The sequence below is a fragment of the Struthio camelus genome, chromosome 5, assembly GCF_040807025.1.
Source record: "Struthio camelus isolate bStrCam1 chromosome 5, bStrCam1.hap1, whole genome shotgun sequence".
NCBI lineage: Eukaryota > Metazoa > Chordata > Aves > Struthioniformes > Struthionidae > Struthio > Struthio camelus.
The window spans coordinates 84,196,863-84,222,235 of record NC_090946.1 but is presented as its reverse complement, the minus strand read 5'-3'; the positions used below and the strand labels follow the sequence as shown (position 1 = coordinate 84,222,235).

The window sequence follows — 25,373 nt, the reverse complement described above, 5'->3', positions numbered from 1 at the left end:
CATTCCCATCCCCATCCCTGTCCCCATTCCCATCCCCGTCCCCATCCCCGTCCCCATCCCCATCCCCGTCCCCATCCCTGTCCCTATCCCCATCCCCATCCCCATCCCCATCCCCATCCCCATCCCCATCCCTGTCCCCATTCCCATCCCCGTCCCCATCCCCGTCCCCATCCCCATCCCCGTCCCCATCCCTGTCCCTATCCCCATCCCCATCCCCATCCCCGTCCCCATCCCTGTCCCTATCCCCATCCCCATCCCCATCCCCATCCCTGTCCCCATTCCCATCCCCATCCTGTCCCCATCCCCGTCCCCATCCCATCCCCGTCCCCATCCCCATCCCCATCCTGTCCCCGTCCCCATCCCCATCCCCGTCCCTATCCCTGTCCCCATCCCCATCCCCATCCTGTCCCCATCCCCGTCCCCATCCCCATCCCCGTCCCCATCCCATCCCCGTCCCCATCCCCATCCCCATCCTGTCCCCGTCCCCATCCCCATCCCCGTCCCCGGGGAGCGGCTGGCCGAGTCCGACGCCGGCCGCAGCTCTGGCCGAGGTGAGGTTGTGCTCCCCCAGCGTGGGCGGTGAGGGTGAAGCACTGCACGTTTTGGGAGAAAAGTCAGCGTGTCAGGTGAACCATAATCCACTCCACATTTGCATCTAGTCTCAAAAACGGTTCCAAAACCACTTTTTTCCCCCAGGGCTGTTTGCTATCCCAGCCTGTCGGCCGGACGTGCCGGGCTGCGGCCCTGAGCCCTCCCCGTCCCTGCACGTCCCCACGCTGAGCTTAATGGCCCTCCGTGGATTTTTCTTCCAAGAACCTGTCTTTTTGGTTTCTCAAGTTACCCGTGCTTTCGGTCTCTGTAACACTCACTCTAGCTCAGCAAATACCACCATTTAATTACACGTTTCTTTTGTTGCTTCAGAACTGCCACCCGATTACTTTTTATCTGGTGCTCCCAGTTCTCACACAAAACGAAAGAATAAGGAGACTACCTGCTTTCTCATTGCCAGTTGATTTTTACAGACGTCCAGCGCTTTCTTGCACTCATTCCTCTCCTTCCCGGTTTGAAGAGCCCTGCTCTACGTGGTCATCCTTGGCTCTCTTCTCCACTGCCCTTTCCAAGTCACGGAGGAGGTCAGGCCGTAAAGGACCTCCGGAGGTCTCCGCTCATGAGCTCACGTCAGCTGTTGTCGAAAACCGCCGCCTGCGGACTTGCCCCGAGTCCGTGTTGGCCTGCTGCTGGCGGAGCAGAGCCGGGGCCTCCGGCGGAGCCGCCCGGGGCAGAGCCCGACCCCGCAGGCCCAGGGGTCCCACTGGGGTCGGACCTCGGGTCTCGGCCGCGCCCGGGACCCGGCCCCGAAACGCCGCCTCCAGCGGCCCCGGGCTGGGGACGGCGCAGGTTGGCGCCACCGCGGGCGGACGGGGCAGCGCGCGGGAACCGGGCATCTCGCCACCGTCTTATCTTCTTCAGCAGAACGTTTCTAACGAGCCTGGGAGCTTCCAACAAATTAGCTTCGTTCATTCACCCTGCATGCAAAGCTGAATAACTTACCCAGGGAGAGCTGGTCTAAGGTGACCGCAAGAATGGTTTTTGCAAATTGTTTAATTAAACAACTCCTGGGCGATTTCCTCAAATGGTTCTGCTGCCCACAGATGCGCTAGTGCTTACCGCAGCTGGCTGCACTAATTCTTGGTGGATGCGGGATTTTCAGGCTAAGCACAGACACAATTTTTGGCTTTTAAGAGCGTAACAAAGGCAGTGAATAAAAGTGGAATTTCTGAAGGCAGTTTCATTGAACTAATTTTAGCTGATTTAATATTTGACATTCCCTGTGACGATCTGGTAAACTTCTGCTTTCAGTAGCTCTCTCAGTCATGACCTGAAAACATTTCTCAGCTGATCATGCCCGGTGAACAGGCGCACTGGGTGAGGAGGAAAGCAGAAACTGAAGAACAGCCAAAAGAAAATGGAAAAAGGACATGAATTTTAAATATCCCCTAAGATGTACAGAGGAATTATTGAAAACCTAAAAAATCAAAATTTTTTCTGAACTAGAACAGGGTCCTTTTTAAAAAAGGAAAGAACAGTATTTTTTTCCTGTCGGCGAGTGGTGCCGGCGGCACCGGTGGGTGTCTGCTCGCCCCGGCCAGCCCGGGCGCTCTGCGGTCTCTGCCTTCGCCTGCGGGCGGGCGGCGGACGGACGGCGGACGGACGGATGCACGGACGGACGGACGGACGGCGCGCGCGTGCCGCTGCAGAGCAGCAGGGACGGGCCGGGGTCTGGCCGGGAGGAGCGGGGACGTCCCGCGGGGGACGGGCGGTGGGACGACGGGGAGCGGCGATGGCCCTCCAGCCGCCCGTCCTCTGCGGGGCGACTTGGAGGAGGAGGGAGGGCTGGAGGGACAGCGTGTGGCAGCGTGGGGCAGCGGTGGAGCAGTGGTGGGGCAGCGGTGGGACAGCGGTGGGACAGCGGTGGAGCAGTGGTGGGACAGCGGTGGGACAGCGGTGGGACAGCGGTGGAGCAGTGGTGGGGCAGCGGTGGGACAGCGGTGGGACAGCGGTGGGGCAGCGGTGGGGCAGCAGTGGGACAGCGGTGGGGCAGCGGTGGGGCAGTGATGGGGCAGTGGTGGGGCAGCGTGGGGCAGCGGTGGGACAGCGGTGGGGGGACAGCGGTGGGACAGCGGTGGGGCAGCAGTGGGACAGCGGTGGGGCAGCAGTGGGGCAGTGGTGGGGCAGTGGTGGGGCAGCGGTCGGGCAGCGTGGGGCAGCGGTGGGGGGACAGCGGTGGGACAGCGGTGGGACAGCAGTGGGGCAGCAGTGGGACAGCGGTGGGACAGCGGTGGAGCAGCGGTGGGGCAGCGGTGGGGCAGTGGTGGGGCAGCGTGGGGCAGCGGTGGGGGGACAGCGGTGGGACAGCGGTGGAGCAGCGGTGGAGCAGCGGTGGGACAGCGGTGGAGCAGCGTGGGGCAGCGGTGGGACAGAGGTGGGACAGCGGTGGAGCAGCGGTGGGACAGCGGTGGGGCAGCAGTGGGGCAGCGTTGGGGCTTTGCTTTCCTTTCTCGGGTACTCAGGACTGGAGGGTTTAACGACCCCGCCAACCAAGAGAAGGAAGCTTTCAGCTCCCAGTGACTCCAGGCGCCGTCTCTCCAGCGGGAACGGGGCTGCGCGCTTGTCTCCTTCTCGGGACCCCGTAGCCTTTGGTATTTCTGCCGAAGCTTAATTGCCAAAACTTTTCTCCCCCCGTCCGCCTGCAGCCAGGCTGACTCGCAGGAGGAGGCGTCGTGCGGCTTGCAGCAAACGGAGGGGCCAGGTTCGGTGGCCGAGCGGGAAGGTCCTGTCATCCTTTCGGCGGTTCCCATAGCAGCTCTCCTATTCGCTGCGCTTAAACCCCAAGGAAGACTTCTCCTCGGCTACTGCTCTTTCCCAGGCTGATGGTCTCGGTCTCCGTGTTTGGTTTTCCATGTGTAAATCCCCTTTCGGTACCCACGGATCACCTGGAAGAGCAATGTGGATGGCAGTGGTTGAAGACACCTTTCCCTGTCTCTCTCTGGTGAAGGCAGTTTTGCTTTGCGTTTACGGCAGTCGCGTGCTGCTTTGCTGCTCGTGTACACGGAGAGCTGCGGGAAGCTGAGCACGCGCTATGCGCGGAGGCTCCTGCACCTCGTTTGACGCACGCAAGCGGAGCTGGTGAGTGGGGCACGGCGGTGCCGGTGCTGCGCCCCTGGAAAACCCCGCGCCGGGGCTGAGCAGAGCAGAAATCACTGGCGGAGCTTTCTAATGCAAGCTGTAAGGCCCGGCTGCAGCTCACGGGAAGGGAGCTCATTCTTTTTTTGGTGTGTGTTGCAAAATCCCTTGTTTTCCTCAGATCACAGGGCATGGCTGAAGGCTGTAGTTCCCCCTCTCGGAGCAGCCGAGTCGGCTAACAACGCTGAGGAGGAGGTTCCTCGACGGAGCATTGTGTTGATGCTCTTCAGCCACTGGCGCTGCTTCAGGGGTGAGAAGAAAACAGGTTTCCCTGGCAATGATGAGCAGTATCCACACATGAACTGTTTTGCCAGGATAGCACGGCACTACTCCTGCTCTGTGAACGTGAGTGATCCAGGTCCGGCCTGCCCTGAAAATCGCATTTACGGTGACTGGACAAAGAGCGTTGACTCCGGTCTCTGCAAGGATTTCACTGTGTGGTGGCACTGTGGCCCTGACCAGGCAGCCCGGGCGGTGAAATCATGCAGTAGCGTTTGATGCTGTCAACATTTGTACTGGTTAGCGGGAATGTCGCTGCACATTTAACATAGTGATGTTTACGTTGCATTTAGCTGCAGACTCTCTATGCGTCGCTGAAGATTTAGCTGAAGAGGAGGATACGCCTGGCTTTTAATAAGACAGATACAACAACAAATCTTCCTTCAGAAATGATGACTGTGCTCCACGTGCGCAGGAAAGACGCTGGCAAGCAAGCCAGCAAACGCCTTCCCCTCCGAGACGCCTGCCGCTGGGAGAGGCCACGTCTGCGCTAGAGAAACGTGCAGGAACTACTGCAATCCTTACACGGAAAAGTAAAGCAACAGAAATGCAACCAAAATTCAAAAAGCTTTGGGTTTACAACTTTGAGCTATTTACAGGCCAACACTCTTCAAAATGGTTTAAAGAAAATAATGGTGATACGCACACTCCACGCAGTCATCATAAAAAGGAAATTGTACAACAAACCGTCCATCAGAAATCACTGCGAGTGAATGATGACTCCCTCCAGGAAAATCAGAAACATGCTGAGTTATAGTCACCGTCTAGAAATGAGGCATAAAATGAAATGAAACAAAATGAAGAAAGTCAGGAGACACTCGTGGGAGTATTAAAATGCTGCAGTTACGGGTGAATCGCAAGTGAAAGTGTCCCAATTCCATTAAAATGCTTTAGCTGGAGGTCTGACAGCAAGGCTCCTCGCCCAGTTTCTCACGCCCAGGCCAGGGATTTTGACCGATACGGGCAGCCGCAGGCCTGCGAACACGGCCTGAACAACACGCAAGGTGGAAGAGCAACGCAGAGGAAAGGGAAAGGGGTAATTAAAGACTTGGATTTAACGTGCGGGATGGGTTTACTGAAGATAAATCATACCTGACAAAGCTGACAGCTGTTTTTCTAGGCAGAGGAAACCCAATAAATCCCAGCTATCTGAACGTGACGAGAGACCGATGCAGAACCGTTCGGGAAGCTAGCGTGTGCGACTGCAGAAGACCGGCACTAACAGAGAATGGGGACTTAGCAGGGAGCACTGCAAGGGAGAAGAGCATTGTTAGATTTTCCAATATACTTTCTTTTACGCTTTCATGAATGATATCAGTAAAATGTTATGGCTGGGCTAATTAGATTTTGCAATAGCGAAGCCCTCCGGGACCGTTCCAGGAGAGGGAAGGCTGGGGTGTACCCAGAGACGGCCCGGAGCGTTGAAGCTGTCGGCACGGCGCCACAGCATGGGCTATCTGATTATTAATACTGAGGAAAATACTGTGTTTTTAGAAATATGGCAAATGATACCACCACCCCTCCTAGCTCTACGGACCTTTTTTTCAGATTTCTAAATGAAACTCCTCAAACACTATAATTAAAGGCGTCTATATGATCAAAATACGGTTTCTTAGATTTTAGGCTACATGCAAGTCTCATTTTTAGTTCTTTTTTAAGAAGCATCACCGGATTCATAAGATCTGGGTTTGGTTCCCAACTTGCACATCTGTTTTACAGCTAGTTTGCAGCTAGGAAATGCTTACTATTTCCGTTGAGAAGTGAGCGACGATGTATGTGTCTATACATATATATGTGTGTGTGTATATGTATATATATGCATTCACATAAACTCTCCGGGCCCTGTCCAGTGTCTAACCACCCTCATGATCAAAAAGTGTCTCCTAACAGACCAGCTTTTTGTTTCACAGCCTAAAACACACCATAAAGGTCCCTCTGGCTACTCTGCACGTCACTGCTGACATTATTTGGAGGATGTGGTGCCCTGGAGAAAACATTACATCCCGTGTTCCTTACTGAATTCTTCAGATAAGATTACTTCTTTAAGCTTCAATTAATGCACGGGGTCTCTAGGTGCTATCAAGGGAATTCAGAGAAACGCCTTTGTATTCTGCCATGAAATTTTCTGCAGCTTTTCAAAGAAAACATCATTCCATAATTCTCTTCCTCTGTGTATCTCTCTCTTTTTTTTTCCCGTCTTCTCCCTCATCAGTCATTTGGAGCTGGTGATATTTTCCATTGGAAATCATATTTGTGATACAATGTGATGTGACAGATGCAATTTGACACAACCTGACAAATCAGCGGAGGAAAGTGCAAGACGCGTTTTTCCTGAAACTGCAGTTTTGAGAGCAAATCAATTACTTCAGCAAAGCTGTTGCTCAGAAATTAAACAGTCCCGGTTATCCCCAAGTAAATTTCAGATCACAAGAGCTCACGCGGAGGATGTTGCAGCGCTCGCAGGAAATCTTTACTTTGGAGTGTGGACTTGCAAGAAGGGAGGTGGCAGCCCTACCCTTATCGACAAGCAAATCTACTACTTTTTGTAGCAGAGATGTTAGACGGGGATCCTCAGAGCAAGCAACACAACGAAGTGATAAACGCCCTGCACGGGTTCCTCTGCCGACGCAAACCGTGCGTTCTGCAGCGCCCGGCAGCGCTCTTTTTCCAGGTGGTCACACAGCCTTCGGCCACAAAACACAAACCGCGGGGCGCAGGGGGGCAGACTTGGCCCTGGCAGCGCCTGACGGAGCGTGCTTGACACGCTTCGGGGCAGAAACGCCGGCCGAGCTGTCGAGACGCCGCCGCGGCGGGCATCGCCGGCGCCTGCCCGGCTCCGCTCCCGGCCCGGCCGAGCTGTCGAGCCCCGTCATCGCCCAACGGAAAGCGCACTGCACGCGGGCCCTGCAAACGCCCTTTTACGTGACGGCTCAGCCGCCGGCCAGTAACTGCAGCTCCGCATGTTCTTTTTTTATTCTTTGAATAAAAAAAAATATTATTTTTTAATTCTGAATATTATTTTTTTATTCTTTGGTATCAGCTTTTTGATTTAGGGATTTTCACTCAGCCGAAAGCACTGATCCGCGTGACGGCATAATAGATCGAGCAGCTTATTTTCCAAACGGCGGGTTGCGTTGAAAGAAGGAAACATCAAAAAAACCCCCCGTATCTGAAAACAGGCAGGGGCTCGCTCCCACCCCTGAGCCCGGCAGGGCAGGGCTGCAGGCCGCGCAGCTGGAGCGCGTCCATGGCAAGTCTGCAGAGCGGTTGAGTTCGCCTGCGTTGCCCAGGGCGATTTCAGGCTGAAGGGGCCCCGGGAAGTCAGCGTTCGGATCACGGTGCCCCGCGCAGCAGCGCTGCTGGGCGAGCGCCGCGCCGGCCGGCTCTGCTCCCTTTGCCCCGTGTTCAGCCCCGGACCAGAAAACGTTAAAACGCGAAGAAACGTGTCGTGGGTGTCTGCGGCAGACGTGTGCTGTTGCAGCTTCAGTCCGCATGCCTCATTTTTGATGCTTTGTTATTTTATTCCCAGTCATGACTGAGCTAAATATTAGCTGCAAACCCCAAAAGGAGAAACTCAAATAACTGCAGAAACTGGTTTTTATTTTTTAATGAAAGCTACGTTTTGATTTGCTTTGTTTTCACCCTGTACGTGATTTTTACCCTAGTTTTTCACAGCAGGAAAGAGCTTCCCAGCCCTGCTGGTTTCCTGCCATCCACTTGTCCCTGCTGCCTGCCGAGAGCCCGTCGGCGCCCTCCCCTACCCCAGGTCCCCACGTCCTTGTGTCCTCGTGTCCCCATGCCTCTGTGTCTTCATATTCCTGTGTCCCCAAGTCCTCGTGTCCCCGTGCCCCTGCATGCATGTGTCCCTGTTCCCCCATGTCCCAACACCCCCATGTCCCTGTGTCCCCATGCCTGCGTGTCCCCATTCCCCTGTACGCTTGTGTCCCCCTTTCCCCATGCCTGCGTGTGCTCGTGTCCCCTTGCCTGCGTGTCCCCGTTCCCCTATATACTTGGGTCCCCCGTCCCCATGCCTGCCTGTCCCCATTCCCCTGTATACTTCACACAATCACAGAACGGTTGAGGTTGGAAGGGACCTCTGGAGATCATCTAGTCCAATCCCCCTCCTCAAGCAGGGTCACCTAGAGCATATTGCCCAGGATCACATCCAGACGGGTTTTGAATATCTCCAGCGAAGGAGACTCCACGACCTCTCTGGGCAACCTGTTCCAGTGCTCTGTCACCCTCACAGTCAAGAAGTTGTGTCCCCCTGTCCCCATGCCTGCATGTCCCCATTCGCCCTGTATACTTGCGTCCCCCTGTCCCCATGCCCCTGTGTGCTCATGTCCCTGTGTGTCCCCACTCCCCTGCACACTTGTGTCCCCGTGTCCCCATGCTGTGCTCATAGGGCACGGGGCGCTGCAGCTGGTGCCTTGGTGCCTCCCTGGGGTCCGACAGCTGCCCACCCGGGCTGGGTGCGCGGAGCCCATTGCGCTCCGGCTGTTCCCGGAGCTGCCGGCACGCCGGGACGCGGCTGGTGGAGCCGGGCTGCTCCCGACGTCCTCGCAGCGGAGGGAGGCGAGAGCGGTGCAACCCCAGCCAAATGGCAGCAGAGGCAACAGAGAGAAATCAAGTATATGATCCAAGGGTTGCTTTCCATTATCTATTTTTAATTGTTACAAAACTTAAACAAGCCCAAAACTTTATAGAAAAATTAAAATAGAAGTATTCTAATCACATCATTGAGAAACTTGAACATTCCTCAAAACAGTAGTCACGTAAATGTCTGTCATCATTTTTGCACTTACACCAGATAGCTGAGGAAAGCAACTGTAAGAGGGAATTAATGAGTCTATAATAAAATAACGTTAACAATTCAAATAATCTGCAGGTCACAGAATCACAGAACGGCTGAGGTTGGAGGGGACCTCTGGAGATCAGCTAGTCCAACCCCCCTGCTCAAGCAGGGTCCTCTACAGCACATTGCACAGCATCATGTCCAGGCGGGTTTTGAATATCTCCAGCGAAGGAGACTCCGCAAGGTCATGGTTTTTGTTTCTTACTCACCTCGGCAGCAGTGTTTCTTTACCTTCCTTGTTAGCAGTGAAAATCAGTTCTCCATGGAAAATTTCAAAACAGGTACTTGCACAGGCACCCAGGAGAGCGCTGCATGCAGAAAGCATATTAATTCTCTGCAAAGAAACTTAAAAATTACTTACTACATTCTTAATTGCCCTTTCACACCTAAACAGTCTTTGAAAAACAAAACAAGGAAACAGCTTTTTAAAAAAATAAGTTTATTTTCATTGCCTAGCAATATTCTAGTGCACAAATGTGGGGTATTTTGATTAATTTAATAGTGTGGTGTCTGTACGCCGGTGGCATGCAGGCGAGCGACGACGGCACGCGCAGGGCGGGACAGAGGGTGCAGCCCTGCGCCGCTGGGCACGGAGCTTTCGATAGCCTATAAGTCCTGTTAGAGTGATATTAAACAAATAAAATTCTATACCTATATTGTTTATTAAGGTTAACTATACATTCTTAGCTAGGTCAGCTTTTTAACTTACTGCTAACGCGTGCAGCTGCAGGTGAGGGTAGGTGCATGCCTTCTTTTCTCCCTGTCTCAGAGCTCTCTTGGGAGCTGTGCATGCAGCCACGGGCTTTGTTATATATCCAGTGTGCGCTGCGTACTTATAACGGCAAAGAACACAAAGGGAAGGTAACTTAAGTACAGTAAGGGAACAATACAAGGAAATGTGAAACAACACACATTCTGCAATGGGGAGAAGTCTTCACAGTAAAAGGTTCAAAAGGATGTGAAAACAAAAGAAAACAATATCACCATCAGTGGAGCAGACATTATTTTTCAAGTCAACCGCTTTAATTGTACAAAGTGTTTAAATGGGAGGTTACGCTTAGCAATTTGAAACAGGTTGCAAATTCTTGAAAGAACTGGGTCTGCTATGAGCATGGCATAGATTAAACAGCTGACAAAACTGCCTGATGTGTTGCTCTAGCCATAACGAGGATCCCATGCCACTCATTAATTTCATTGCAAGTGTGATACATGGATGCATAACGTATAACACGGTAACGTACAGATGTACATTGCTCATAACACTGTCATTAATTCCACCACTGCTGACAATCAGCTCGTGGAAGCAAGCTGCCAAGTCCCAGCAGGACTCTGCTGCACGGAGTTTGCTCCTTTCTTATTATAGACCAACATCCTGTGCAAAACTGCTGGCTTTTTTGAAAAGCACAGATCAAAACTCTTGTGAATTGAATGGTATCACTTATGCTACAGCTAGTTACGTGCATCTTTGTTCTGCTCTGGCTTAAGCAAAATCTTCTGAAATATTTTAGTAAAAAAAATAGAAAAATACGCCCAGTGCAGAGCAGTCATATGAGAGGACGCCCGACCTCAGTGAAGTTGAGACTCGGTGACTTGTTTCCTGCGCAGCTCAGTGCTGCACCGGCTGTTGGACACTGGAAGGGGCTTCCTGACAGCAAGGAAGGGCAGCGATCCCTGAGGACAAACTAGACTGTTCCCAGGAATGTCGTGAGCGCTTCTCTCCTGCCCCAAGGAAGGTAAAAGTCAAAATGAGCTCTCAAAATCTACCTGAGCTCAGTTTTCAGCCATTCCACATTTCCGTCTCAGCATTTTCTGACAAAAACTAAGCTTCAGCAAGAAAACTCCAACCTGCTCTACTTTTTGCAACCGGAATCGAATAACCAAACTGAATACAATGTCATTAATCTGAGAAACAAAACGAGGCAAGTGTTTGAATCATGCACTCAAAACTGAACATTTAAAGCGACATGGGTTTAGACTTGTATGCATGACAGACTTGAATATAGCTCACGTGTGGAAGCAGGGTCGACAAGGAAATGTGATCATTGTCTGGGAGCGCTCATTTCTGCGACTGCAAACGCTGGGTTTACTAGGAGTTAGCGCCATCAGAGCGTCACACTCCTGAATGCTTACGCTTAGTACTAAAGCTGTAACAGGAAAAACGTCAGTCAGGAAGATTTTAGTGGATTGCACTAATTCCTCCATCAAACTCTACATCTCTTAATGAGGAGATCTTGATTAGCTATCAGGGAGACCTGAACAGAGAAGCCCAGGAGCGCTGCGCTGCCTTCCCTTGCTGGATGCAGTGTCCCCCATGGCCAGCAGTCCCCAGGGCCACCAGACGCGGGCACTGTCCTGGAGATCGGTGTCTCGCCCCAAACCTGGGAGCGGTTCGGCCGCATTTGGCAGGAGGACGCTCTCCGGTGGCTCTTGTAACTTATTCCAGGTTTGGCTCAAGCAAGGCAAAGCCGAGCCGGCCGCTTGTACAGGCAGCGACCACGAAGCGTCCACTAATAAGCCTAATTCTCACTGACCTGAAAATAACGTTTAACTTGTCCAAGGATGTAGTTAACATTTCATGTTTTTCAAACTAGGCTCGTTTTCTATGCAGGCCATTTTGCAGTATGGTCTGTGGATTTTTGTTAAAAGAGCTTTTCTAAGCAAAACAACGATGATGTATTTTCATCTCTTTTCCGGTCGGTTTGCAGTGTAGTGTAACCGACCCCACAGTGACACACTTCTGCTGTGAAAACGAAACGCAACGGGAAATGCCATTAAGCGCCATGATGTCGTTACGAGCTGCGAGGTCTGGAGGCTTCCACCAAGGAGGGGGCCTGGCCGGGAGCGAGACCGCTGAGGAAGGTTCTCATCTCCAAGGGCTTTTATCTAGTTACACCAGGCTCACAGTTTCTTTGATGACTAAAATATGATGGAAGAAAGCACTCTTGTCAGTAAGACTGATGCTAAAATGCCTCCCAAAGTTGAAAAGTATTTTCTTGATTAAAAAAAAAAAAAAAAGGCAAGACAAGAGGAACGGGGAGCTCAGCAGCGATTCCTTCGGTCCAGCTCCAACTTGTGCTCACCTGTGGCAGAAGCTCTATCTGAAACTTCATATTGACAGTTCAGGTTCAGTTCTGGTAATAAAGGCTTTCTCAAAACAACCACCAGTGTTAAAACCATTCCTAGCTCAGGCTCAGTTCAACCCCTTGAGAAGCCCTTAGCACAAAACGGCGCGTGGAGGAACGCTGCGTTTTGGGGCAGAACGCGGGGCGCAGAGCACGCGGCCGCCTCGGCGAGCCCCGCGCCTGGGAAAGGGAAGGGGGCTCGCCGAACCCGTCCCCCGGGGAAAGACCGGCTCCGCCGGCCCTCTCCCAGCCCCGTGTTATCTCTGAATTACCGCACCCCGGGGAGCGACCCACTAGTTGCTTTAAGGTATCAAAAATATTTTTTCTTTTCAGCGCTGTGGGAAATTTCAAGCTCTCCTTTTCACATTCAAGTTGTGTAAAACCGGTATTAACTGCTGTCTACCAATCCTGTTTTAACACGCTTTTAAAGATAATGGAAGTTTCTTCCCTGGTACATTGAATTCTAGTGTTCACTGACTATTTTTGATAGAGTGTACCAGAATATGATTTTTCTTCTTAAATCATTAAGCAAGAATATGTAACTATGCTCATAGCCTCAATTGAGCTAATCTCTACATCTTTTCTACACTTCTCAGTGCCAATCTTTTTCTGCAATCAATTTACTCTCAAACCGATATGTCCTAGAAGGAATCGCGGGCAAGAGGAAGCCAGGCTAGCGCCCTGCCACGGCGCTCGGCACGTTGGCGCAAATCCGCTAAGACGAAAGGCGGGAGCTCCCGAGCTTCGCCGCTTCCCGCCCCGCTGCGGCGGCCCTCCGGCCGGCGAGGAGGCTGCGCCAAGGGGAGCGGGGGTCTCACCGCGGTCTAAGGCCACCGGCAACGCTCAGGTCCTTCCCAGGAGAGGTGCACGGAGACGCGCGCGTGGCTTTTGCCGAGACTGAGGCTCTTGGGGCTTTGCAGGACAAGGCTGCGCTGGCCTCTCAGCCTCCTCGGCTGCCCCGGGACTGCTCAAGTGTCCGATGCTGGAAGTTATTTGTTTGCTCCTGGTCTCGGGCTGACGTGGAGCTGCAGGCCGGATAGCTTTCAGTGTCAGCACCACTAGCCCGTTCCTCGTGGACGCTGCTGAAGAACTAAGCCTTTCACATCTTACACTCTGTATGGGCTGAAAAAAAACCCCTGATGCAAATAATCTGTCGGAGCGCTTTAGAGACAGAGTCGCAGTTGCTTCCGTTCCTTCTCAAAAGGAGGGACGCTGGATCAGAGATTCGCTCGTCTACGTGACATTCCCGTTGCTGCGTTCCCAAGCCCTCACCAGCGAGGCAGGGACACCCGCTGCAGAGCCTCTCCAGGCCCCAGGGCTGGCAGAGTTTCTTTCCTAGCGCTTCCTTTTTTCATCGCAGCCAGAGCAGTATAATCGCTCGGTATGAAGGGCTCTCCTCGGTCTGTGCACGGCGCCCATCTCCATCAAAGCCGCTTCGTGGGAGAAGGTTGGTTTTGTTTTTCACATGAATTATATCTGCCACAGCTTTAATATGCTGACTCAGTGGGGTCAGTCTGCATCATTATAAATCCTTTTCAAAAAAATCTGATAACAACGGTTTCTTCCAAGCTGGGGGGGTGTGTGAAGGGCAGAATGATGCCTTTATTCTGAACAAATTCCCAAGAAAATTTTTGCAAAAGCAGGTGATGAAATGGGAAACCAAATAAGCACAAGCAACAAGTGCTTAATGCTTCACAGTTGTCTTCATACATCTATCAGTTTTACATGGCTCGATCTTTATAAGGATGGGAGGAGCCACATGCATGAATACAAACTGCATTTCTTAGTTTGAAAGTGAATTCAGACTTCGTGAGAGGCAAGTACTTTACTCAGCACGACCCTAATTCATCAAGTGCAGTGAAATCAATGAAAGTATTTCTTTTGAATTCAGAAAGAATGCCAGAACTTGTACGCATTTGCTTAGCTATAAAAACTAAAAGTACATTTATACACTTAGTTTACCCAGAGAATGATTTTCAAGTTAAAGAGATATCAGATTAATATGCAAGTAGGACAGACACTAAGCAGCTTTCAATATGTTCATTTTCTAGTACAGAAAATGTAAGCTTTTTTGATCAACAAAAATGACCAACAATACCAGCCAGGCATGACCCACATTTTCAGAAGCACTAACTGTTCCCCCCCATTATCCAATTACCCTGGAGGCAAGTGAATTTAAACTGAATGGCTGAGAACAAGGACAGCTTTCCTTCTAACCTTAAGGCAAATAGCAGCAGAAAGCCTTTCTTACACAGCTGCAGACACCGCAGGACAGAGACCAGCGCAGCCAGCAAGAGCTCAGATAACCTGCACTGTGTCTGGGTATCAGGCTTGTTACAGGCTGCTGTTCAATGCCAGAAGCTAGCTTCAGCCTAACAGATTTTGTCAGTTTCTCCAAATAATTTATGATAACAGCTTATTAATGTCCTACCTTTCCCCAATAGGGGATTCCTCCCATCTCTGTCTAGCTTTAGTGATTTTTTTAAAATAAGAAAGCTAGTTCTTTAGATACAAAGATTTGTTTCTTAAAGTAAGCTGGAGGATAGGTACATATTGTTTTCACAGAGGTACAAAGAAAAATAATAGAAATGGGACAAATTTATCTCAAACAATTCAGATTTTGCAACTACAGATGCTATTGAAGACAGAAAATATCTACCAAAAAGAATGCTAGGAATATTTAAAGAAAGTGACCTTATAACAGGAAATGTTAGTACAAGAAATAGCGTAGAGATAAATGGATGAAATAAAGGTCTCCATCAACTTAAGTCATTGAAAATCCTCCCAGTGCTATATTAGGCAAACGTAGATTAAGGTAGATGAAGAAAAAAGTCTTTAGACATCTTATTTCTGCATACTCTTTGGGCACTTCCCCAGCATCCTTCCAAGGAGATTGCTGCTGAGCCTGTCTGCTCCCCCCCCACCCCCCCCCGGCTCTTTGCTGGCCCCAGCGTAGACACAACAGTGATTGAAGCGCTGGCCCCCTCCTCCCTTAGGCTTCGAGCAAATGAAGAATAGGGACAAGCGCTTTCTTCTCAACTAGCGGCTCCTATACAGCTCTTTGTGCACAGCTTCGCCAAGAGCGTTGCACCAGGCAAACGTTTCTCAGCGCTGCCCTTGGCCTACGCTGTCTGTAGTTGAGTGAGCAACACGTTCTTCGCTCACCACTTCGGAGCCCGGGAGAATTCCTGATGTTTTGCAAGTGAACAGGGAGACTTTATCCCCAACCTGCTTTTGTGATCTGCTAGAAGACTAATAACAGAGATGCTTGTGGCATTCAGGATGCAGGGTTGAATTAAGATCAGGATGCGAGCGTTGCACACGCCATTTTTGAAAGTATTTTCTTGGCAAAGTCTGTCTAGAGGGAGCATGTGAAAGTTTACTTTCACCAGATCCGAGAGCAAGAAGAAATATCACAACAGTTTTTCTGTAGATGAAAATAGTTTTACAGTGATTTGCAAATTAATCCTGGCATAATTAATCCTGAAAATGAGTCTGGAGTTACAATATGTTCAACATGGACAATTCAGGGACTCCTAGATCTCAGCAGATTGAGGTGCTCGGGCGCGTTTGGGTCGTTCTGGTGCTCTCACCTTGCCGTGGAGAGGCGTACTGAAGCACAGATCTCCGGCTGCATCACTGACCTCGCTAGTCAGGGGCTTTGGGGGATGGAGCCGTCATTGCAGGCTGATGACATTGCTGCCCTGTTTGGCAAGGCTGCAGGCAGAGGAGATCAGATGCCTTCGGTCAGGCCAACACCTTGATCCAAAGCCTCCCCCCTGCCCACAAGAGAGGCCACTGGCCACCTTGGTGGCTGAGCCCTGGCGTAACGTGGGTGCTGCCCCGCTCCCACCCTTCCTGGTGGGGCCATTGTGGGGACCAAGCTGCAAGACCTCCATCTGCCCCAGAGGGTTCATTTTGCACAGGGCAGAGCCCGATTGTGCACTCGGTTTGGGCGAGCGCTTTCCCCTCCCTCCTGGGAGCGTACCCAAAGGGAACGGCAGCACGCGTTTCCTCGTTTGCTGGCCCAGGGAACACGATGCACATGTTAATCACACGCCAGGTGACAGGGGTCATCCTGAGAAAAGGCAGCATTCAGCACTGACAGGATAAGGGATCAACGCCTCTCTCACAAAAAGCAGTAGAAGTGCACGGAAGACGACGGGTCATTCACAAGCACACAGAGAATGCCCTTCCAAAGCCAGCTTGGTAACGCCTGGCCCACAACTCCCAAATAAGAGCGAACCCATGGGAGCTTGCCCTGTGCTGGGGAGGCCCCAGCCATCCTCCCGGCAGGCAGCAGTGAGCAGCATCCACAGCCTGACACCACCGTGGCAGCCAGTGAGGCTCCCAGGCAGCTCCCTAGCACCACCGGCACAGCAAGGAGCTTGGACACCATCAGCATCTGCTTTGTTTTCTGTCCGAGACACTCCAACACACTCAGCTTTGGCCAGGAAGTGCAAGGGAACTGCTAGCAAATGTTAACAATATTGCTGAAAATATGATTTCTTTACTAATGGTCACAAAACCAAACAAGGGCAATGGAAGCGAGAGCAGCAAGATCAGATTCTCACACCTGATTGTCCTCTGGACACAGCACTTGCTCAAACACATCCTCCCAGGACTGAGCATGTTCCAGGCAATGGCAACATCCATCCAAGGAGAACCATCCTCTTGGAGGACTCTTACCACACCACACACTGAACAGGACATGGAAGATCTGTGCTAGATTCCTTGCAAGGTAAGAAGAGACACATAAAGCCACCACAAGCAGCAGGACTCACCACACTTGGCTGGAGCCATCCATCAGCCCAGGGTCCCAACAGGGGGCTCCCAACAGCCAGCTCCACCACAGGACATACCAGCCAGGCTCCTGGCTGCACCTGGCCTTGGTGGGACCCTCCAGCCAGAGCCCAGCACCCACCTGCCTGTGCCAGGTCCCAGCACAACAGGATGGGATGGGGCTGCTCTGCCTCCACTCCATGCCCTGCCAACACCCTGCCTCTTCCCAGGTAGCTCCATTTCCCAAAAGCAAACACAAGCCAGGGACAGAGGCAGAGCCCTTCCACAAAACCCCCAGTGCATAACCAAGCCACCAGCATGCACACAGCAGCAGTCAGGCTGCTGACACCACGCTCACCCAGCCCTCCAGCACCTTCATTAACAAAGCAGCAATCAAGCTCAGCCATTTCACGCTTCTCCTCCCTGCTGCCACCTTACCCACACTCCCTTCCCTGTTTGACCTGCCCACATCCAGCTTCTCAGGCAAACATCCACCCTGCAGCAGCTGTAGCTGTGCACACACACACACACAAACGCACACACGCATGCATGCATGCATGCATGCATGCATGCATGCATCTGTCCATCCATCTACATGCCACTTCCCCCCACACACCTCACCCTAGGACAACCCTCACCCTGCCCTAAAGGGAGCCTAAATATATCCACGGTAGCTCACATTAGTCACAGCTGAAACTGCTCACAGGGAAATCACTAATAAACCCTTCCCAGGTGAATCTGGGCTCTCTCAGTTGAATAGCCACATTCAGTTACTCTGATCAGGAAAACAAAAGCCAAATGGATATATTAAGTTTTGCTATTTATATTTAAAGAAAAAAAGTATTATTCACTATCTGGAAGGCTGCTGAAGCTTTATGTTTCTGATTTCAGTTAGGCATCAGTTATTCCAAAATGAATCTGATGAAACCAGCAGTTACAAGGGAAAACCAGGCTCATAGGTTAGTTTTCTGAGTCAGAAGAATAATAATTATGCTTTGGAAGAGGAAGACAAGGAATTAGCAGTAGCCTGTCATCATTAGCTTATTTAAGCATTTACTGAGTCTCAGGTAAATTTGCAAAGTCAAGACTAGATGAAAACATTTGCCAGCGAAGCATTTCCCAGTGCAGGTGAATATGCTGATAGAGCTCTGGGAGAGGAGGGACCAGTTCCCTCCTCCGCTCCAGCTCTGACATCCCTGCTGCTCCTCATGCCTGCAAGATCCCTTAACACTGGACAAAAAAAGTCCACGGTTAAATGCTTCCCGATGCTTTAGGCAGAACCTGAGGAAATCAGGGTTTCCAGCTTTTGGCTGAAGTGACAGAATCAGCCCTGCAGGGCTTTTGCATGCACAGGGCCGTCAGTGGAACTGGCAGCAGGTGATTTCTTCTCCAAACGTTGTGGTCCGTTAACATCTGATGAGTCTCAGCAGACTGAGAGAACGGGAAATTCCTGACGTACAGCTGACATGTGCGGTAGGATGGAGGGTTGATAGTCAATTTTTTGCCAGATATGTAAATTACTTCTGAAGGTTTATATTGCCACTGCTTGTGGGCGGAGTCACTAACATTTTCACTATTAAACCAGCTGTTGTCAGTAATTTCCTTGGCAAGGTACGTGGCATGATTCATATGTCGTTTCATTTTGAAAGGTGAGCAGTTTGGGCCCGGGTGGACTGCGACATGCTCACGCTACCCGGGGACCAGGTCCAGAGCCAGCAGGGCCCTGCCAGCTCCACAGCCCTGTTAATGACATGTCTGAAGATACTGTGCGTAGCGTTTGCTTTAAAAAAACAGTGTGTTAGGACTGTCAGCATGGGAGGACGCACATCCAGGGACTGTGTCTAGCAAAATGCAGTTTCTGAGGTGTTGGGAGGGTACGGGGGCGTTGCAGTGGACCCTCGGAGGCACGTCGTGTGCAGGGACCTTCACTGCAAGTTGTGCGAGTCAAGCATGTTTCCCTTGTGGGTGAAAATAAATCATAAAGATTGTCTAGTTCCAGACATGAGTACCGGCGAGGCTGACAACCTGGGGTGCTTTTACCTTCAGTGAAAATAAAACCGAATAAAATGGTGCACCAAGATGGAGCAGGGAGCTGGCACCCCAAGACCATCTTGTGAGAACTCCAAGGTCATGGTCGCCTTTGGCCACCTGCACAGATTGCTCTGGGCTGCGGGGCTTTGTGGAGGACTTTTATCCGAGAGGTACAGACAAGGTAATCAGAAGAAAGAAAGACATATTGCAGCTTTGGGCTCACTCCCAAACTTCCACAATGTTCTTTTGCAAATTGGAGCACAACGTGTTTCCGGACTAAGAGCTCGCAAATTGTTTTGCACCCAGGATTGCACTCCCAGAGAGGAGTCCAACACCTGGAAAAAGAGCATGTAATTAAAATGCTTAAGGAGCCATTACAACAGAGGTGTGAACATGCCGCAGTAATTATACAGCTGTTTGTTCATTAAAGGAGGAATTTAATGCAATTATAATATTTACAATTCTGCACACTAAAAACCAAAACAAAATTAAAGTTTTAGGACAGATACAGGCTGTCCTATCTCCTCTCAAAACTGGCATTTAGACATCAGGGCTTACAGAACAGCTTTTACGAGGGGCAATTTACCCACGGATTTACCAGAACTGTCCTCATTCAGCTGCTTCAATCCAGAACTGAAGACAGAACCAGCGGCAGAATGCCCCTTCCTGACAAACAGCAGGCAAACTATTTAAAATGGCAAATTTATCCCAGCGGTGCAGGGCGACGCTCTTGGGATAAGAACTGGAGGGGAAGCAATCCTGGGGCAGACGGGCGCCAGGCGGGCTCCAGCCCCAGGGGCTCTGCTGACCCCTTGCCCAGACAGGACAGTCCTGCGCGTTGAGCACCAGAGCGGGGCGTTTCCCTCCTCTTCTCCCGCGGAAACCGAGCAGAGCGGCCCCAGACCGTCCTCCCAGCAGTGCAACGTGCGGGCGCACGAGGCGCTAGGGGACTGAAGAAGACAAAACGATGCAAACCAGGAGCAGCGCGTTTGGGTTCAGCGCAAGGAGATAAAACAGAGGCACTGCAAGAGTGACCCCCACCGCGTGCAGCTGAGACGCTGCTGCGGGCACCAGCAGCTCGGAGCAGGTTGAACTGGTCCCTCCTCTAACACATGCAATAGTTTTTTTCAAGATTAATGGGAGATAAATGTGCGCATAATGTCACAGAAGCGCGAGAGCCTGCCTTCTCTGAAACGTGAGCAGTAACTCCAGAGAGCTCCACAGGGGCTCTTTGGGACCTCGTCCTCGGCCCACCATCACTGTGAGACTGCGGCAGGAGCCAGTGCGATGGTCAGAGTCCGGAGGATGGTTCATCGTCTCAGGGTTAGAGCTCTGTGGGAACGCCTATTTTTTATTTTCCTCTTCCTTTTTGTTTTTCAGCTTGCAGCCAGACTTTTCCTTTCAGTCAAATCAGTTTTCACTGAAGGAGAATGGACACTTCCTCTGCCTATAAAATTCAGTCTTAAACCATAGTCTTTAAGCAAATATTGGAACTTTTTCATTTCGACTCTCAAAATGAACATTTCGACTTTTTGACTTTTCCCCCTGTTTTTAGACCCAAACTCATTGCTTCGTTTGATCTGAATTTGTAAGCGATCTCACTTGACCTGAACTTGCATTTTTGTAATTAATGAGCTATTCCATAAAGAGCTGAGACCCCACGTTGCCAGGAGATGTATGAAATCCCTCGGAACAGCCTGTTCATGGAGTGTTTTGATCGAATCTCCGCAGCTGCTGCTGAGCTGCAGGGTTTTGCGGGGCCGGAGCGGGGAAGACGTTGCACGCAGCGCAGGGATGACCCGATGTTAACGCAGCATCGCGGTCGCTGGCGCTGCCCCTCCAAGGCTGCCAAGACCCGAAGCCGGGCTCGGCCAGCGATGCTGAGACCCGACGCTGCTCGGCGCGGCTCTGCCGGACGGCCGCGGCTGGGTAGTGCTGCCCGCCAGAAGAAGGGCTCAGGCCGCGTCAGCGGTGCCGATTCCTGGCTAAAGCCTAAAACCCTCTGCGCTGGCTGGCTGTGAAATGTTCTGCGTTTACCAAACTGGCTTAGAGGCAAGAAAAGGAAAAGGGTATTTCTTGGAGATTTACCTTGCTCCCCTTTGCACCGCGAAAAACACCCAGCATCACGCTCTATCCTCCTCAGTCCTCCGACCTGAGAAATCATCCAGGGGTTGCAAACAGCAGGAAGCAGTGTGTAGATAGAGAGCGTTTATTAAATGTAACTGCAAAGGAGAAGAGACAGAGGAATTTGAACAAATCTTCAGTATTTACTACCTCCTTTTTTATTTTCTTAAATGAACAAAGTTTGGTATAAAATAAACTTAACTGGAGACTGCAAGGCTAACTGAGGAAAAACTGAGAGTATAGCTTGGACAGTTTCGGTATTTAACTTTGTTCTAATATTAGTTACTAATGAAAAAGTGAGATTAATTGCACACTAAAGGTTGCACTTGACTTAGATGAAGTGGAAGCAGCTAAAGTGTCTCCAGTACATCATTTAGACGAGTACAAAGTAACAGGAAATCAATTAATCTCCACCAACATTTGTTCTTTCTAGTGTGAAGCAGTTTTAATTAACTTGCTGTGAGTGGTCAGTCACTGCTCGCTCTGGAAGAATTTGCAGATTTGAGGAAGCACCCCTCTCTCCCCACTGGTGTGGGAAAAGTGACAGGGACAAATTCTGAAGTTGAATTACTTGGCATATGCAATCAGTTAATGGAACACCTTCCTCATCCCAATTATTTAATTCCTGTCCTGTTATTTTTCGCAGTGAAGCGGTAGTCTTCTGACGCAGGCTGCGAGCGCCCGAGCAAGCACACCAGTGCCACTTTGCAATAAAATAGTATGCATACAAGAAAACCGCTTCGCTAGGGCAGGCAGCTCTTTTGTATTCATTTGACACTGTCTGCCGTCTCTGAACAGTCGGGACGAGCAGAGGCCGGAGGCAGGCTGGGGCACGCGCGGCAGACGGGACGGGGCGGCGGAGCGGCCGGCGCGCCACGCGGCTCCTGCCCGCTGCGTGCAACGCGCGTGGTCGCGCTCAGGCAGAAGCCAGCGAATGTCCAGTTGGAAGGAAAAACAACAGCAGCAGCAGCAAAGCAGACGTTCATACGGTTCCGATTCACCACTTTCGCCTGCGTCACCCACCGCGCTGCCTTGTTTCCTTCGGAGCCCAAGTCTCAGCACGCGGAGGAGGACGGGACTCCCGCCGAACACGTGCTGAGCGCGTCTCCCGAGCCGGCACAGACGGAGGAGCAGTGCCGACGCACACGGCTCGAACGGACGGCCGGGCAGTCGGGGCTGGGCGCCCGCGGCACCTGCAGAAGAGCTGGTGCCGGGAGAGGGACCGCGGCTGGTAGCCCCGGCGGGCGGCCCAGGTCGGGCCCTCAGCCCCAGCGGAGACTGCTCACAGCCAGAGGCATGAACGTTACCGCTCTTAACGAGTGGATGCCCAGCGATTGTTCAATATATTCATCAATGACCTGGAGGAAGGGACAGAGTGCACCCTCAGCAAGTTTGCTGAGGATATTAAACTGGGGGGAGAGGCTGACACACCAGAGGACTGTGCTGCCATTCAGAGCGACCTGGACAGGCTGGAGAGCTGGGCGGAGAGGAACCTCCTGCAGTTCAACAAAGGCACGTGCAAGGTCCTGCACCTAGGCAGGAATAACCCCATGCAGCAGGACAGGCTGGGGGTTGACCTGCTGGAAAGCAGCTCTGCAGAGAAGGACCTGGGAGTGCTGGGGGACAACAAGTTAACCACGAGCCAGCAGTGTGCCCTTGTGGCCAAGAAGGCCAAAGGTCTCCTGGGGTGCATTAGGCAGAGCGTTGCCAGCAGGTCGAGGGAGGTGATCCTGCCCCTCTCCTCAGCCCTGGGGAGGCCTCACCTAGAGTACTGTGTCCAGTTCTGGGCTCCCCAGGACAAGAGAGACATGGCACTGCTGGAGAGAGTCCAGCGGAGGGCTACCAAGATGATGAGAGGGCTGGAGCACCTCTCCTGTGAAGAAAGACTGCAAGAGCTGGGCCTGTTCAGCCTGGAGAAGAGAAGATTGAGAGGTGATCTCATCAACGTGTACAAGTATCTGAAGGGGGGTTGTTGAGAGGATGAGGCCAGCCTCTTCTCCGTGGTGCCCAGCAACAGGACAAGAGGCAATGGGCAGAAACTGAACCACAGGAAGTTCCATCTAAACCTGAGAAAAAACTTCTTGACTGTGAGGGTGACAGAGCATTGGAACAGGTTGCCCAGAGAGGTGGTGGAGTCTCCTTCGCTGGAGATATTCAAAACCGGTCTGGATGTGATCCTGGGCAATATGCTCTAGAGGCCCCTGCTTGAGCAGGGAGGTTGGACTAGATGATCTCCAGAGGTCCCTTCCAACCTAAACGATTCTGTGATTCTGTGATTCTGTGATTAGTCGAGTGTTAAGCAGGCGGCCGGTGGTGCAAGGGGGAGCGCTGCACAGTTGCTCAGCTGAGGGCCAGGGACGGGGATCTGAAGCTCTTCTGTGCCTTTCTAGTGGCAATTCTCATTTTTTGCTTCAGAAGGGACATGACATACTGAGTTACATGCTGCAGATCTCAGTGCACGCTTTATCTTGGTTTGTGTTCGCTTTTTACAGCTTAACTCTAGAACTTCGAATCCCAGCTAAGGGGCAGAAAATGGCTTTTCTCTGAGATGTGCTGGTGTTAGCCAGCAGCATCCAGCCCAGGCAGGGCTGGCTTTAAAGCGGATGCGAACACCCCAGCAGAAGCTAGCCAAAATTCAGTGTGTTTCATCCTGGTTTCGGCTGCGCCAGCGCGGCCCTTGTGGGGCGACGCCGTCTGCCCCGCTGCGGCGCTGCCCTGCCCCGCGTCTGCGCCCGCCTCTCCCGTGCTGCCTGGGGTCTCTGCGCACCTCTCCTGCCGCCTGGCTGATGCGGGGCACGGCCACGGAGCCACCGCTGCCCCCAACGGCTCTCCTCCCTCCTGTCTACAGAGGGCCCTTGCACCCCTCGCCAGCCCTTGCCTCTTCCGACGCTCACTCGCCCCGTTTCCGCTCTGCCGTGGGGCACCGCGCGGCCCCTTTCCCGTGCCGGCCTCGCGGGTTTGCCGCCCCCGCCCTGCTCCCACCCAGGCGTCTCCCACCGCCACGCTCGCCTGTGAAGGGGAGATGTCCAGCCTTGGATCAGCTTCGCGTTTGTCCCTCTCCTGTTACTGCAGCCCCCAAAGCCCTCCGGTTTCCCGTGTGACAGTCCAAGTCCTTCTGCACCGATGAAGCCCCTCGGCCGGATCCACAGCGCGTTATCGCTGCTTGGGCAGAAACATTGGGCGAAATACTAAATAGTCCATCCCCTAGACCAAATGCTAGGAGCTTCTCTTCCAGCTTGTATTTCCATGTTTAGAAGCACCTATTGTCATCTCTTTAGCCAATTCCCATATCACAGCTCAAGTCCTCTATTTCAGTAATGATTTTCCATGTAGCACCATAGAAAATGCTTCACTGGAGCCCGGAAAGGCTGGGCAGACCATGTAGTCGTCGTATGGGAGTCGTGAGTGTCTGGAAGCTCCCTTCTGTCATCCGTCCCCCCCGGACAGTGTGTGGTTATTGCCAGAGAACATGATACAGGTTTCTCCATACAAGAGGGGGCTACCAGGAGAGAGGAGAAGCTGCAATAAGACAGGAAAAAAAACATATTTTCAAGAAAGAACTTAGCAATGCCAGAAATCACAAATGTTCAAGTATTTTTAGGAAGCGTCTGATCTCCACTGTTTTCAGCAATGACTTATTCTGAAGGTGCTCTCTGCCCATGCTGTAAGGATAAAGATTTCATATGGGAAAGAAAGTCATAGTTAAAAACCTTATAAAGATAGCTGAAGATAGGGAGATGAAGGCAGAAATTAAAAAAAAAAAAAAGAAGCTTGTGTAAAGGTTAATTAAAATATTAATAATGCAAGGATTCAATTATTCATGCATAAATAAAAAGATATTTAATGTCAGGCATGCGTGGAGCATTGGTACCATGGGCATGATATTGTCTTGGAGAACGAAGGAGAGAGAGCTTGGATCCTCGGCAAGGGAGGTGGTAGCAGAGCTGGGAAGCGTTGGACATGTGGGGGATGCGAGCGCCCGGTGGGCAGCGTGCGTCCACCCACGGGCACCTTGGTGCGAGCCGGTGGCAGTGGCACTGGGGTCACGCAGCCCTGGTGGCACCTCTGCGCCTGGGGCAGGCGGGCCGCGTCCCGGCCTCTCGCCGCTGCTCCTCGCCGCCGCCTCCTCCAGCCGAGCCAGGCTCCAGCCTCTGCGACGGGTGGTGCTGCCAGGAAAGCCTGCACACAAAAACAATGGGTTTTATGCTCCTATTGGTCACGTCTTGGACTTTCTTCTTCTCTTGTCATAAGTGATTGCATTTGCATGAGTGAATGTTTATTTGAATTATGTAAACTTTTTAACCAAAAGGCAAAGAAAAGCGTGCTATGAGGCACCTTCCTTCCTTTTGGTGCCACCATATTTGATCTTCAAATACAGAATTCTTGTGCAGTGACAACTAAAAAAAATCTGTAATATTTTTACATCTGTATTTTCT

General features: G+C 51.7%; 1 long non-coding RNA gene across 1 annotated transcript in view; it reads left to right on the top strand.

The window, feature by feature from the left end:
• The window catches only part of LOC104148926 (uncharacterized), a 41,691-nt gene that overhangs the window by 15,369 nt on the left and 949 nt on the right, over positions 1–25,373 (top strand). The window lies entirely within an intron of this gene.